Genomic DNA, 12,394 nt, shown 5'->3' on the forward strand with positions numbered 1-12,394 from the left:
GGTAGTAGGTTTTATTAGGACAGAGATCGTTCTCATAACGAATGACATCAAAACAAGATATTACATCTAAAAGAAGAGTATAGGAGATAATATATCATACTATTGATAGCAGCTTATAGTTTGACCAAATTATTCAGGACAGGAAAAACGAAAACTGACCGGGCGAAAATATCTCACCGTTTTCCAGTTTATAAATGAGAAAGAGAATATCTCAAGCTTCCGGCGATTGATTTATTATTGATGTAAAGTTTACTTTAAAGAAAATAATGACCCTCTTTTTTTGTATTAGATAGGCCCTATTAATTTTCATCTTGTAATAAATTTCCATATTTTTTGTCAATAATGATAGCCAGTGGCATTATCTCAAAGAGTCATTATGGATATTAATTCTTGATCGATCTTATATATGTCTCAGTTCAACATACATCGCAACAGAGTTGACAAATTGTCTTCCTTTCTTTTCAATATATTTTTCTTTGCTCATTTGCGTCTTCTGTTTTTCATTGCTCGGCTTCTGTGTATAACCATAGGTAACAGGAGTATGCTATGTTTATACTACGTCCTCGATTTGATCTAACACAGATCATGTACCTTAGTTGGAGGAGAAGGAATGATAAAACGCGTAATGTAATATGATAGTGCAGTGTATGATAGAGTGGCCGGTTGAGGCCGATGGAAGGGATCATGATAAATTATTTCTATATCAGATTAATATTAATAGGTTCAATGTGACAGACTACACGTCCTGTATACTATAGGCTCTAACATATCCCTATGAAGAGGTCTTTAAATAACCGTATGCACGATTAATGTGATACGACGACATCATTATTCCTTCGAATGTGTATTACCGGTACCTTGGTGAACATAACTTGTCGGTTACACTTTGTCGTATGAATACGTTAGAGATATAACTCGTCGTGTTAAAACTCTCCTTATAGCAGAAATAGTACCTATATTCATTATGTCTTATTTGTGTCAGTATCATGGAGATGTAGTAGTGTTGTATGCTATCGCGTAACAACGTAACTTGATGTCATCTTAATTACTATTATTACAATGTGATCCTTTTTGTTCATTCTCAGATATCTCTTCGGAGGGTATGTCGAGAAGAAACTGTAAGTAAAACTAGTAGAAATGTCGTGGAATAAATTCCTGAAGGAATTTTTACCGTCCTCCAAAATACGCCCTCCCCACCCCCCCCCCCCAAAGAGTCGTTGGATAATTCGTGTTAGGAGGTAAACTGATTTGATTTGTTTAATTCATTGAATGTTTCAACATCGGCCAATTTTATTTGCCTTCCTGTTATATTTTTGAAGCTATATTAGTGACATAACACGTACCGCACCAGCCAATAATGAATTCAGTGATAAGCTTCCTAAATGTATATCTAGTTCTCTCAGATAGACATATTAGCAACTCTTCCATCTTGACCTAATTTAGGATCAAATTACAAGTTGAAGTTCGTAGTTGAAGTACATTTGAGTATAGGATGTCAGGAAATGGCCGATAAGAATCACGTCCGAGATAGTTAACCATTTTATGGACAGTTGTAGCATTTTATTGTTAATCCATGCAGTTTCATATTAAGGATAAAGTAAAATAGCACATTTTAAGAAACAAAACATTTCGGTGACGTATGCATATTAATTATCATTTATCCCGAAATATTGATGTTATAAAGATATGGGGAGAATAAATTTTTCAGGGTTCGAAAGTTGTGAAGAATCAAATAGCCGCCTTTATCAGTCATGCCGATAATATATAGGTGATATAAAGAAAAGTCGTTCCTGTGTGGTGGATCGTTTCGTGGACATCGTTGGAGTCATTGGCTATATGTAGGCCTATAGCGTTATTATAGCGTATTTATATATATATATATATATATATTTATATATATATATATATATATATATATATATATATATATATATATATATATATATATATATATATATATATATATATATATACACATTATGTATGTTAGTTCTAGAGATGATACTAGCTATACAAGACGCATTCCACATCGGTCGATCTGACTGGCTCCAAGTCTCGTAACTGTAAACAACGAGTCCCAGGTGATTAAATGTATTCAAATTACAAACACATCTGAAAGACCTTTCATAACAAACACAAGTAGTCACTGTAGCCTACTAGTGACCTTACAAGTGTGAACTTTCTACAGTTTGTGCCCGTTTCAGTACAAACGGTATGAACGGAACATGACTCTCTGGTTCAACATTAAAAGCTATGAGTCATCTGCCCATTAGAACAGCTCAGTTATAAGCTATATATATTCATCTATGTAAAAAACACGTATAAACATGTATACATGTGGTCAACATAAATGCATGTCAGTATAGTACTCAAGTACGAACAGTTAGCTCTAATGGACAATGACGTGCGCATAGGGAAGGGGCAGGGCGGCCATGATTCACACGTATACCGTCGGCAGTCAGGATTATTGTTAAGTCGGGGTTTTTGCGTTCAACCGGGGAATAATGAGACCACTACACTACCGATGTTTATCCCTTTCCCCATTTTGATGCTCACACAAATTATTTTCATTGCACAATTATGCGTTTTGAGCTACTTATACAGATCTTATTTATGCTTTAACTATTGCTCAGAATGAGAGGGAGAAGGACCCCTAAGCCCCATCATGAGATTTGGTTAAACTACCGGAGGGCAACATCCCCTCTGTTAAAAAAATCTTTGATTCGCCTCTGGCCCTCAGAGGTATATAGAGGTATATAGGCTCCACTATATTAGTCGGGGAAATTATGAAATCCTGTGCACGCCACTTTTAATGAATACCTTTCACTATTCGTGTCGTCTGCGGTAGATTAGCAAAACGACTGATACCCCAAGTCTATGAATATTTTGCACATCTCACATATCTACCCGATTCCGTACGCGTGTGAACAACCCGACAATAGATGAGACGTGTGTAACGATGACCTGTTTCAGAATAACCTTTTGTCTCTTCTCAATACTTTATAACATAGCTAGCACATCGTCACAAAGAGGTATTTTTACTATGAGTTATAATGTCGTTCAAGCCACGTAATTAAATTGTCATAACTGGATACCTCACAATGTGATCGTGGAATATCCATTGGTTACCATCATTAGGTTGTGTATAATTATAGAGAGTTACGATTGTTAACTTTTTACATTTATGTAATGTATTATTTACAATACTTTACAATGTTTGTGCATTATTTCTGCTCGGGAAAAAACATAGACAGGTTTTGTTAGTTATTTGGATTTTTTTTTTAATACGACAAGGTCAGAGGTAATAGACCTACATTAGAATATGAAAATACTTATACAGATATTCAAGTGAACACATGATGCAAAAGGGCATTTGATCACTTTTGAGTTACAAACTATCTGTCTATCTGATTCTTCCGTTATCAGTCCCGACTTGTGCTCAAATGTACTGATCCTTGCTTGCAGTTCACAGGTTGGTTGTCCCATGCATACTCAACTCGCATGTACGAACTCTGTGTGACAAAGTCTATAGGCGTACAGTGTTATTCGAGAACAAATTATTATATTGAGTGCAATCAATGTGCCCTAGTTTTGCATTTCATATGCCTGGATCTGCATGTCTCTCTTTGTGTACTTTATTTATTTCATGTTCCTGCAAATGTTCGTTGAACAAATAATGCACCGGGTATGTAACCACATGAGGGAAACGTTATAGGACGAAAACGAGGTTAATTGATGTAAAACATTTGCGGAACGATATTCAGGCATTATATTACAGTGAACAAACGTCATTTAAGTAAACACTAAATGACTTTAGGGATTTATTTCAAAGTTCAGTAACGTCGTGTATCAAAATTAAGAAATCTAATTGTTTTACCTTTGTATTACAAACATATTTGGTTGTCAAAACTTTGACAAGCCTAATTCTATAAACAAGTAATATAAACAACAATTCTAGTATTTTTAGTACTAGAAGACCCACCTATAGTGTACACGATAAGGATGATGGATGTCAAAGCGTACCAGTAAAAATATAGGTTACCATAGAAACAGTTACACTTCATTTCCATTTAAGACGGCGTTATCAGTGCTTGACCTATATACTTGATATGAAGTATGTATACTACGTAGCTACTGTTGAGAATTTAAATATTGCTTAACAATAAACAGATAAATGTAGATATTTAAACCCTAACACCCTCTGCACTCTTACAGTTTACCAGCAAGTGTGCTATACTCTACCATGTATGCACACTGCAGCAATTAGTGCACTCATTTCACCACTGAGAATACTTACTATATTCCACTACATCTACTAGGGTTACCAATAATATACGATGTGTTGAAACACTTAACAGTTTAAGGAGCAATATAAATATTCATGAGAAAGGGAAAACCTAGTTGGGACAATTTGTTAATGCTTGTATCCTCTCATATCATTCTTTAGAACCTGATACTGACAGTACGAACAGTTCCGAATCTTAAACTGATATAAACAGCTGGATATGCATGCTGTACATACTGTCAGTCCAAGTGATTTGAAACAAAACATAAAGTACAGTTTACAAAAAAAATTGCCCCAAGTGGTTGAAAAGTAAAGTTAAATCAAAACAAAGAATTCGACATTTGACGGACAAAATTTCATTTTATTGGCATATTTCACGCTTCAGTCTTCTAAACCTTTCGTTGAAGTATAGTTTATTCTAGGCCAGGGTTGTCCAACCTACGGCCCGCGGGCCACAGTCCGGCCCGCCGCAGGGTTGCTTCCGGCCCACCACAGATGCTCTACGGTGCAAAATTTTAGTGAGCAGATTTACTGATAACAATTTGGAGCTATATTATCAATCATTCGAACCTCCCAGCAAACACACAAAACGCTAAAACGTTATTAAAACGTTTCGTCTTTTGTTTTGATAACGTTATTTGTGGTGTAATAAATATGTCACGAAACGTTTTCAGGCTATTATTTCAAAACATTTTTTCGTTAAAACATTAATATAACATTAATATCTCATAAAAACGTTATGCCGACGTTTTGATAACACCACATTTAACGTTATAAAGACACATTTTAGAGGCTCTTTTAAAAATGTTATGATAACGTTTTGTGTTTGCTGGGAGCTTCTGGGTCCAAAAAAATGCATACAGGTCAGTTTGTGTGACACTCTCTTAGCGGAGGGGGGGGGGCGGCTGGACTTTATTCATCTGTTTTATCAGGGAAGGAAAATAAATCAGTGGGCTCCGCGCGTAGTGCTCACATTTTGTTGCCTTGGGCTTTGGGCAAAAAATCGAAAAATCGAGCGTAGGGTTCATGCGGCCCCCTCCTTCATCATAATCATTCCATGAATCCATCCTCTGCAAAAGGTTGGACAGCCCTGTTCTAAGCCCATCCAGCTCCCCCCCCCCCCCCTCCTTCGCCACTCCCGTCCTTCCTTAAAGGAACCAGCATGTTTGAAACATATTCGATACAATCCCTTCCTTTTTCATGGTCTTATATTCTTGTCATCGATACAATAGTTTCGAAACGTTCAAGATGATAACTAAGATTCAATGCAAAAATGCATGAAGTGCTTAGAGGGGGATTATTTTGAGATATGACGTCATCTCAGAACCACTTTCCCTGTTAGTAGAAATTAAATTAAGGTTCATTGATTGGACGGAAATGATTAAGGTGCCCGACATTACCTATAGTAGTATTTTCCCTAGAGAAATGATTCCTCTAGATTCTTGTTCGGTTATCTCGTCAATTGGGACGAATGACACGTGAGCAAAGCGTAACCAAGATGATATTGAGGAATGTCTAATGACGATCTAACTGAAGCAGAAATTTGGGATATTTCCTTCAAAAATTAGAAAACAAAACCTCTTGAGAGATGGGCGGAACCTTTGAAGTTACAAACTAATTCAAGAAGAGTCTTTAATCAGAATTGGAGGTGAACAATTTTTATCGGGACGGTGATCATCTGTACAGTAGGCTGTTTAAGTCACTCACCCATGAAGGTTCCTGAATATGGCGTGAACATATTGCTCTTTTCAAAGTAATCACTGGGATTAAGAGACTACACCAGGGAGAGCACCGTCATGATGCACGGTCACAATCCATATATATGTAATGGACAGATGCAGGGCTGAGAATTAAACTGGTTCCGTGTGGGGACGTAAATTATCAATGTGTCTAGGCAGTCAGTTGTATATGAAATTAAGTCTTCTCGCCACGAAAATATATGAACGCAAAATGTTCCATGTATTTGTTGGATTATCGCAACCACTGAAAATAACATTTTTTTTGGGAGGGGGGGGGGGCTATATACCTCATTAAAGCTTTCCATTTTATTGTCTTTACGTTGCATGTCTTTTATAATGTGAAAAATATTACCGTAACCTGGTTATACAGTCATAATTTCTGAACTTAAAAAAATATATATTGTACAAATGGCCGGGGCCTTGTTGTTTGTGATTATATAACAGGAATTGTATTTGTTAATGGATTGTGAAGTGCTGGACTATAACGATAATATTTATGCAGCATTACACAATCATGCACGGTTAAAAATATGGATCCGGGTTAATCCATGTGACGGATAAATGTGTCCGGATAGGTTTTATTCTACTTTTCAAAAAAAAAAAACTTCAACACGTAGAATTAAGCGAACCATATGTACCTAGCATATGTATGTAGCAAACCATATGTATTAAGCAAACCATATGTACCTAGCATACTAATTCCACATGAAACTTTAAAGGAAAATCGTTATTCTCATCAAGCGGTTACAGACAAACCGGACAAGATCGATTGCGCAATGCGCATAAGTGAAAGACAAATAAGCCCTGTTTTTTCCGTCTTTTATCTATAAATATTCTGTATACATACGAACACAGCGAGTTATTGTCTTTGACATATTGATAACGCATTGTAAATATGTAATTTGAGACCATGCACAAACTGTGATGTTTACCTTTGATTTTCGCATTGCTCTGTATACGTGCTGTTTGCACTGTCTTAATGCAAATTCTAAAATAATTGGGTCGTATCCAATAAGTAGTCGTGGCCGAGTGGACAAGTGAACAAGTTTCGTCTTTGGAGGTCAATGAAACTGTTTGTATTAAAATATGTACTTGTATGTATGTATTTTAGATCCTCCTGCAAGCAGGAACTCGCGATTTCATACAGTAATAGTGTCTGTTTATAACATAATTATGTTTAACTTATTATACGTGCCCTTAGTGATAACATAGTGAAACATGATAATGTTTAACTTGCTTTTCTATTGTTTTCCACAAAGTAAGGAAGTCAATAAAACGTAGTGATTTAAAGTGCCATGAATCACTCTCTAAGGTAATTAATGATTTCATACAGTACACAATGTCATTCTATGACTATAATAAGACCACTAAAGTGTTAGTTTTAGCAGAATTTAAGTAATGTTCCAAACTCCATATGAAATTAAAAACACGTGTAGACTAATAACCATTGCAGACAACAGCAGGATACATAAGTAGTCGTGTTCCAAACTATGTTCCATATGAAATTTCAAACACGTGTAGAATGATAACCATTGCACCCCACGATAGGATACATAAGTAGTCGTGGCCGAGTGGTTAAGGCGATAGACTAGAAATCTATTGGGCTCTGCCCGCGCAGGTTCGAATCCTGCCGACTACGCCATCTTTTTATTTTATCTGAACAACATCCTCCTTTGAATTCGAGCAAACAATTACGTAATGTTCTACAACGTGTGTGTACGTGTAGTATGTGTTTATAACATATTGTTTAACTTGCTTTTCTACTGTTTTCCTCTTTGTTAATGTTTTATCTATATATTGTATTTTTATAACTGCTTTGATACAATGAATTTGTCAATAAAGTAAAAGAAAATATATTGAAACAAGTAAATGTAAATATTTTATACTTATATATTGTATAATTTTGTATAGTTATTACTGTTACTACTAATCTGTTGCATAACTGTTTTTATAAACGTCAATGAACTGAAAAATTAATCACATAATTTAATATTTTTCCGAGCGAAAGATGCAATTTGCATCAGTTTTGTTGTTTTAATGAATATAACCGAATCCAACATTAGCTCTATGTTTTTTTTTTCTCGCATGAAGCATAGAGAAGAGTGTAATATGCTCCTGTGTAATTAGGTGTATGAAGATATGTTTGTGTTTAGGGTTTGGCTTTGGAAGTCAATGAAACTTTTTGAATGAAAATACGATGAATCGATGAAATTTCAAACACGTGTAGACTCATAACCATTGCACTCCGTGAAAGGATACATAAGTAGTCGTGGCCGAGTGGTTAAGGCGATAGACTAGAAATCTATTGGGCTCTGCCCGCGCAGGTTCGAATCCTGCCGACTACGCCATCTTTTTATTTTATCTGAACAACGTACCCCATTGAATGCGAGCCAGCAATTACGTATTTTTCTACAAAGTGTATGTGCGTGTGGTGTATGTTTATAACGTAATATTTAACTTGCTTTTCTATTGTTTTCCACAGTGTAAGGAATTCAATGAAACGTTTTGATTAAAAGTGCCATGAATCACTCTCTAAGGTAATTGATGAAATCATACAGTATACAATGTCATTCTATGACTATAATAAGACCACTAAAGTTTTGTTTTAGCAGAATGTAAGTAATGTTCCAAACTTTGTTCCATATGAAATTACAAACACGTATAGACTAATAACGATTGCACCCCACGAAAGGATACATAAGTAGTCGTGGCCGAGTGGTTAAGGCGATAGACTAGAAATCTATTGGGCTCTGCCCGCGCAGGTTCGAATCCTGCCGACTACGCCATTTTTTCATTTTATCTGAACAACATCCTCCTTTGAATTCGAGCCAACAATTACGTAATGTTCTACAACTTGTGTGTGCGTGTGGTGTGTATTTGTAACATAAGTTGCTTTTTTATAGTTTTCCGCAGTGTAAGGAAGTCAATGAAACGTTGTGATTTAAAGTGCAAGGAATCACTCTCTAAGGTAATTGCTGATTGCATACAGTTTATAAAGTCATTCTGTGACCATAATAAGACCACTAAAGTTTTTTAAGCAGAATTTAGGTAATGTTCCAAACTTTGTTCCATATGAAATTACAAACACGTGTGGACTAATAACCATTGCTCCCCACGATAGGATACATAAGTAGTCGTGGCCGAGTGGTTAAGGCGATAGACTAGAAATCTATTGGGCTCTGCCCGCGCAGGTTCGAATCCTGCCGACTACGCCATTTTTTTCATTTTATCTGAACAACATCCTCCTTTGAATTCGAGCCAACAATTACGTAATGTTCTACAACTTGTGTGTGCGTGTGGTGTCTATTTGTAACATAAGTTGCTTTTTTATAGTTTTCCGCAGTGTAAGGAAGTCAATGAAACGTTGTGATTTAAAGTGCAAGGAATCACTCTCTAAGGTAATTGCTGATTGCATACAGTTTATAAAGTCATTCTGTGACCATAATAAGACCACTAAAGTTTTTTAAGCAGAATTTAGGTAATGTTCCAAACTTTGTTCCATATGAAATTACAAACACGTGTGGACTAATAACCATTGCTCCCCACGATAGGATACATAAGTAGTCGTGGCCGAGTGGTTAAGGCGATAGACTAGAAATCTATTGGGCTCTGCCCGCGCAGGTTCGAATCCTGCCGACTACGCCATTTTTTTCATTTTATCTGAACAACATCCTCCTTTGAATTCGAGCCAACAATTACGTAATGTTCTACAACTTGTGTGTGCGTGTGGTGTCTATTTGTAACATAAGTTGCTTTTTTATAGTTTTCCGCAGTGTAAGGAAGTCAATGAAACGTTGTGATTTAAAGTGCAAGGAATCACTCTCTAAGGTAATTGCTGATTGCATACAGTTTATAAAGTCATTCTGTGACCATAATAAGACCACTAAAGTTTTTTTAAGCAGAATTTAAGTAATGTTCCAAACTATGTTCCATATGAAATTACAAACACGTGTGGACTAATAACCATTGCTCCCCACGATAGGATACATAAGTAGTCGTGGCCGAGTGGTTAAGGCGATAGACTAGAAATCTATTGGGCTCTGCCCGCGCAGGTTCGAATCCTGCCGACTACGCCATTTTTTTCATTTTATCTGAACAACATCCTCCTTTGAATTCGAGCCAACAATTACGTAATGTTCTACAACTTGTGTGTGCGTGTGGTGTCTATTTGTAACATAAATTGCTTTTTTATAGTTGTCCACAGTGTAAGGAAGTCAATGAAACGTTGTGATTTAAAGTGCAAGGAATCACACTCTCTAAGGTAATTGCTGATTGCATACAGTTTATAAAGTCATTCTGTGACCATAATAAGACCACTAAAGTTTTTTTAAGCAGAATTTAAGTAATGTTCCAAACTATGTTCCATATGAAATTACAAACACGTGTGGACTAATAACCATTGCTCCCCACGATAGGATACATAAGTAGTCGTGGCCGAGTGGTTAAGGCGATAGACTAGAAATCTATTGGGCTCTGCCAGCGCAGGTTCGAATCCTGCCGACTACGTAATGTAATGTTTTGTTTTTGTGGGATCCTTTTGAGTCAAGGATAAAGGTAAAGTCCAGTTAGAGGAAACAGTTTTCTCTTACTTTTTATTTGGAAAATCGATATCAATAAATTCCGTCATTCCATTTGCCAAAATGTATATAGAATCTTGTGGAGCTCTAATATTGTGTGGAGACATTTCCTTCTTACAATAGTACGGAAATAATATACGGTACAGCATTTTATATATGTGAAGGGATAGTGGCCAGGTGAGGTGTTTTTCTTACCTAAGATAATCTCTGGCTCAGATCGCGATGATTATAATTCTTCCACCGGAACCACTTATTGCGGGGAAGGGGGGGGGCGGGGGGGGGGGGGGTCCGCTATAAAAGTGAAGACAATTCCTTCAGTGACAATGCAAGGTGAAATAAAATTTAGGCGAGATATTTTTACATCCCCTCCATGGGACAGCGAACTTGGTGACGAAATAGAAACCATTTTTTTATCGATGTGTTTATTAGAGTCCTTGCTAGTGAGTGACTAGAAATCTGTTGGGGTCTGCCCGCGCAGGTTCGAAACCCTTCCGACTACGAGTAACACGGTCTGTCATATTCTTCAACCCTAAATCACAACCGTAACGTTTGATAGGCCGATTCTGATAGCCGTGTTCGTAATGGTTTCGACACATCACGAGCGGATGTTCACCTTTTATTGCAGCAAGGTCAAAGCAACAGGTACACATTATAATAAACAATTGGTTTCTTTAATGCATTGCCATTGTTTGTAACGTTAGGTTAAAATTGCATTTAATTTTATGTTTACTTTAATGCACAAGGAAATTTAACATAGTCAAGTACCTATTTAATTAATTACGCATGTTTACGTAAATTGTCTGTTCTTACGAGATAAATGTATAATCAATCTTTTACTTCTCAACGTTACATATGTTTCTAATAATTTGTAATTAGATACCAATATTTCAGACTGGAGAAATAAAATGGAACATACTCAGTTGATCAAGTTGATTAAAAAGTGTATTTTGACCAGTCAATATATTAGTTTTATTCCCATACTCCATTATGGGGGGGGGGGGGGTTGGGTAGGGGGGAACAGCAATACCTGCTTTGACGTGAGATTTATCAACAATAAACAAGCAATCATCCGGAGGTATTATTGAGATTTTAATTCATATACTCTGCTGAGTAGTTACATTTGGCTTAACAATTAAAGAACAGTAATATTCATTTCAGTATGAAATTATTGGAAAAGAAAATGCATTGTTATGGATTGAATATGAAGGTATAGCCAAACTCCTCTAAAACTTATTGCCGGTTTTCTCTTTAATATACAACATAATTATGACCTTTGAGGCTTTTTTTCAACCAACATCAATCAAAATAAAGCAACATTCCAACAGCCAATGAAACCAATACATAATATGAAAAATTAAGACTGACATTAGTTTTATTCCATATAATCTGATCCCGTTAATTTATCAATAAACAAAGACACCTGCAGAATAGAACTAGGTATACAATATCTTCAGTGGAATCAGTAGTGATATCTATGAAGATCCTCTGTCTGGTACAGTGGGAATTATAAAACGGATGAAAATATTCTGAATGAAATTATCATGAAGCACTCTATACAATAATCTCATAATTTATACAAGATACAATGTCGTTAAGTGACTATAATACCACGACTGAATTTAATTTTAGCCAGAATTTTACGAAATTTTCCCTTGGAATGCTCCAGACAGTAAGGCAATTACCATTGAAGACGAAATAAGTGTACATGAGTAGTCGTGGCCGAGTGGTTAAGGCGATAGACTAGAAATCTATTGGGCTCTGCCCGCGCAGGTTCGAATCCTGCCGACTACGCA

The 12,394-nt window shown here is 36.2% G+C and overlaps 8 non-coding genes across 8 annotated transcripts; all 8 read left to right on the top strand.

Moving 5' to 3' along the window:
* The first annotated feature begins 7,581 nt into the window (after window positions 1-7,581).
* Window positions 7,582-7,663, top strand: Trnas-aga (transfer RNA serine (anticodon AGA)). The gene has a single exon. It is a non-coding gene; the product is annotated as a tRNA-Ser (tRNA).
* Window positions 7,664-8,287: 624 nt separating this feature from the next.
* Window positions 8,288-8,369, top strand: Trnas-aga (transfer RNA serine (anticodon AGA)). Its single transcript has one exon. It is a non-coding gene; the product is annotated as a tRNA-Ser (tRNA).
* A 356-nt stretch (window positions 8,370-8,725) lies between these two features.
* Trnas-aga (transfer RNA serine (anticodon AGA)) lies at window positions 8,726-8,807 on the top strand. Its single transcript has one exon. It is a non-coding gene; the product is annotated as a tRNA-Ser (tRNA).
* Window positions 8,808-9,154: 347 nt separating this feature from the next.
* Window positions 9,155-9,236, top strand: Trnas-aga (transfer RNA serine (anticodon AGA)). The gene has a single exon. It is a non-coding gene; the product is annotated as a tRNA-Ser (tRNA).
* A 348-nt stretch (window positions 9,237-9,584) lies between these two features.
* Window positions 9,585-9,666, top strand: Trnas-aga (transfer RNA serine (anticodon AGA)). The gene has a single exon. It is a non-coding gene; the product is annotated as a tRNA-Ser (tRNA).
* A 349-nt stretch (window positions 9,667-10,015) lies between these two features.
* On the top strand, window positions 10,016-10,097 carry Trnas-aga (transfer RNA serine (anticodon AGA)). The gene has a single exon. It is a non-coding gene; the product is annotated as a tRNA-Ser (tRNA).
* A 351-nt stretch (window positions 10,098-10,448) lies between these two features.
* Window positions 10,449-10,530, top strand: Trnas-aga (transfer RNA serine (anticodon AGA)). The gene has a single exon. It is a non-coding gene; the product is annotated as a tRNA-Ser (tRNA).
* Window positions 10,531-12,310: 1,780 nt separating this feature from the next.
* On the top strand, window positions 12,311-12,392 carry Trnas-aga (transfer RNA serine (anticodon AGA)). The gene has a single exon. It is a non-coding gene; the product is annotated as a tRNA-Ser (tRNA).
* Window positions 12,393-12,394: the final 2 nt, after the last annotated feature.

Source organism: Apostichopus japonicus, chromosome 13, assembly GCF_037975245.1.
Source record: "Apostichopus japonicus isolate 1M-3 chromosome 13, ASM3797524v1, whole genome shotgun sequence".
Taxonomy (NCBI): Eukaryota; Metazoa; Echinodermata; class Holothuroidea; order Aspidochirotida; family Stichopodidae; genus Apostichopus; species Apostichopus japonicus.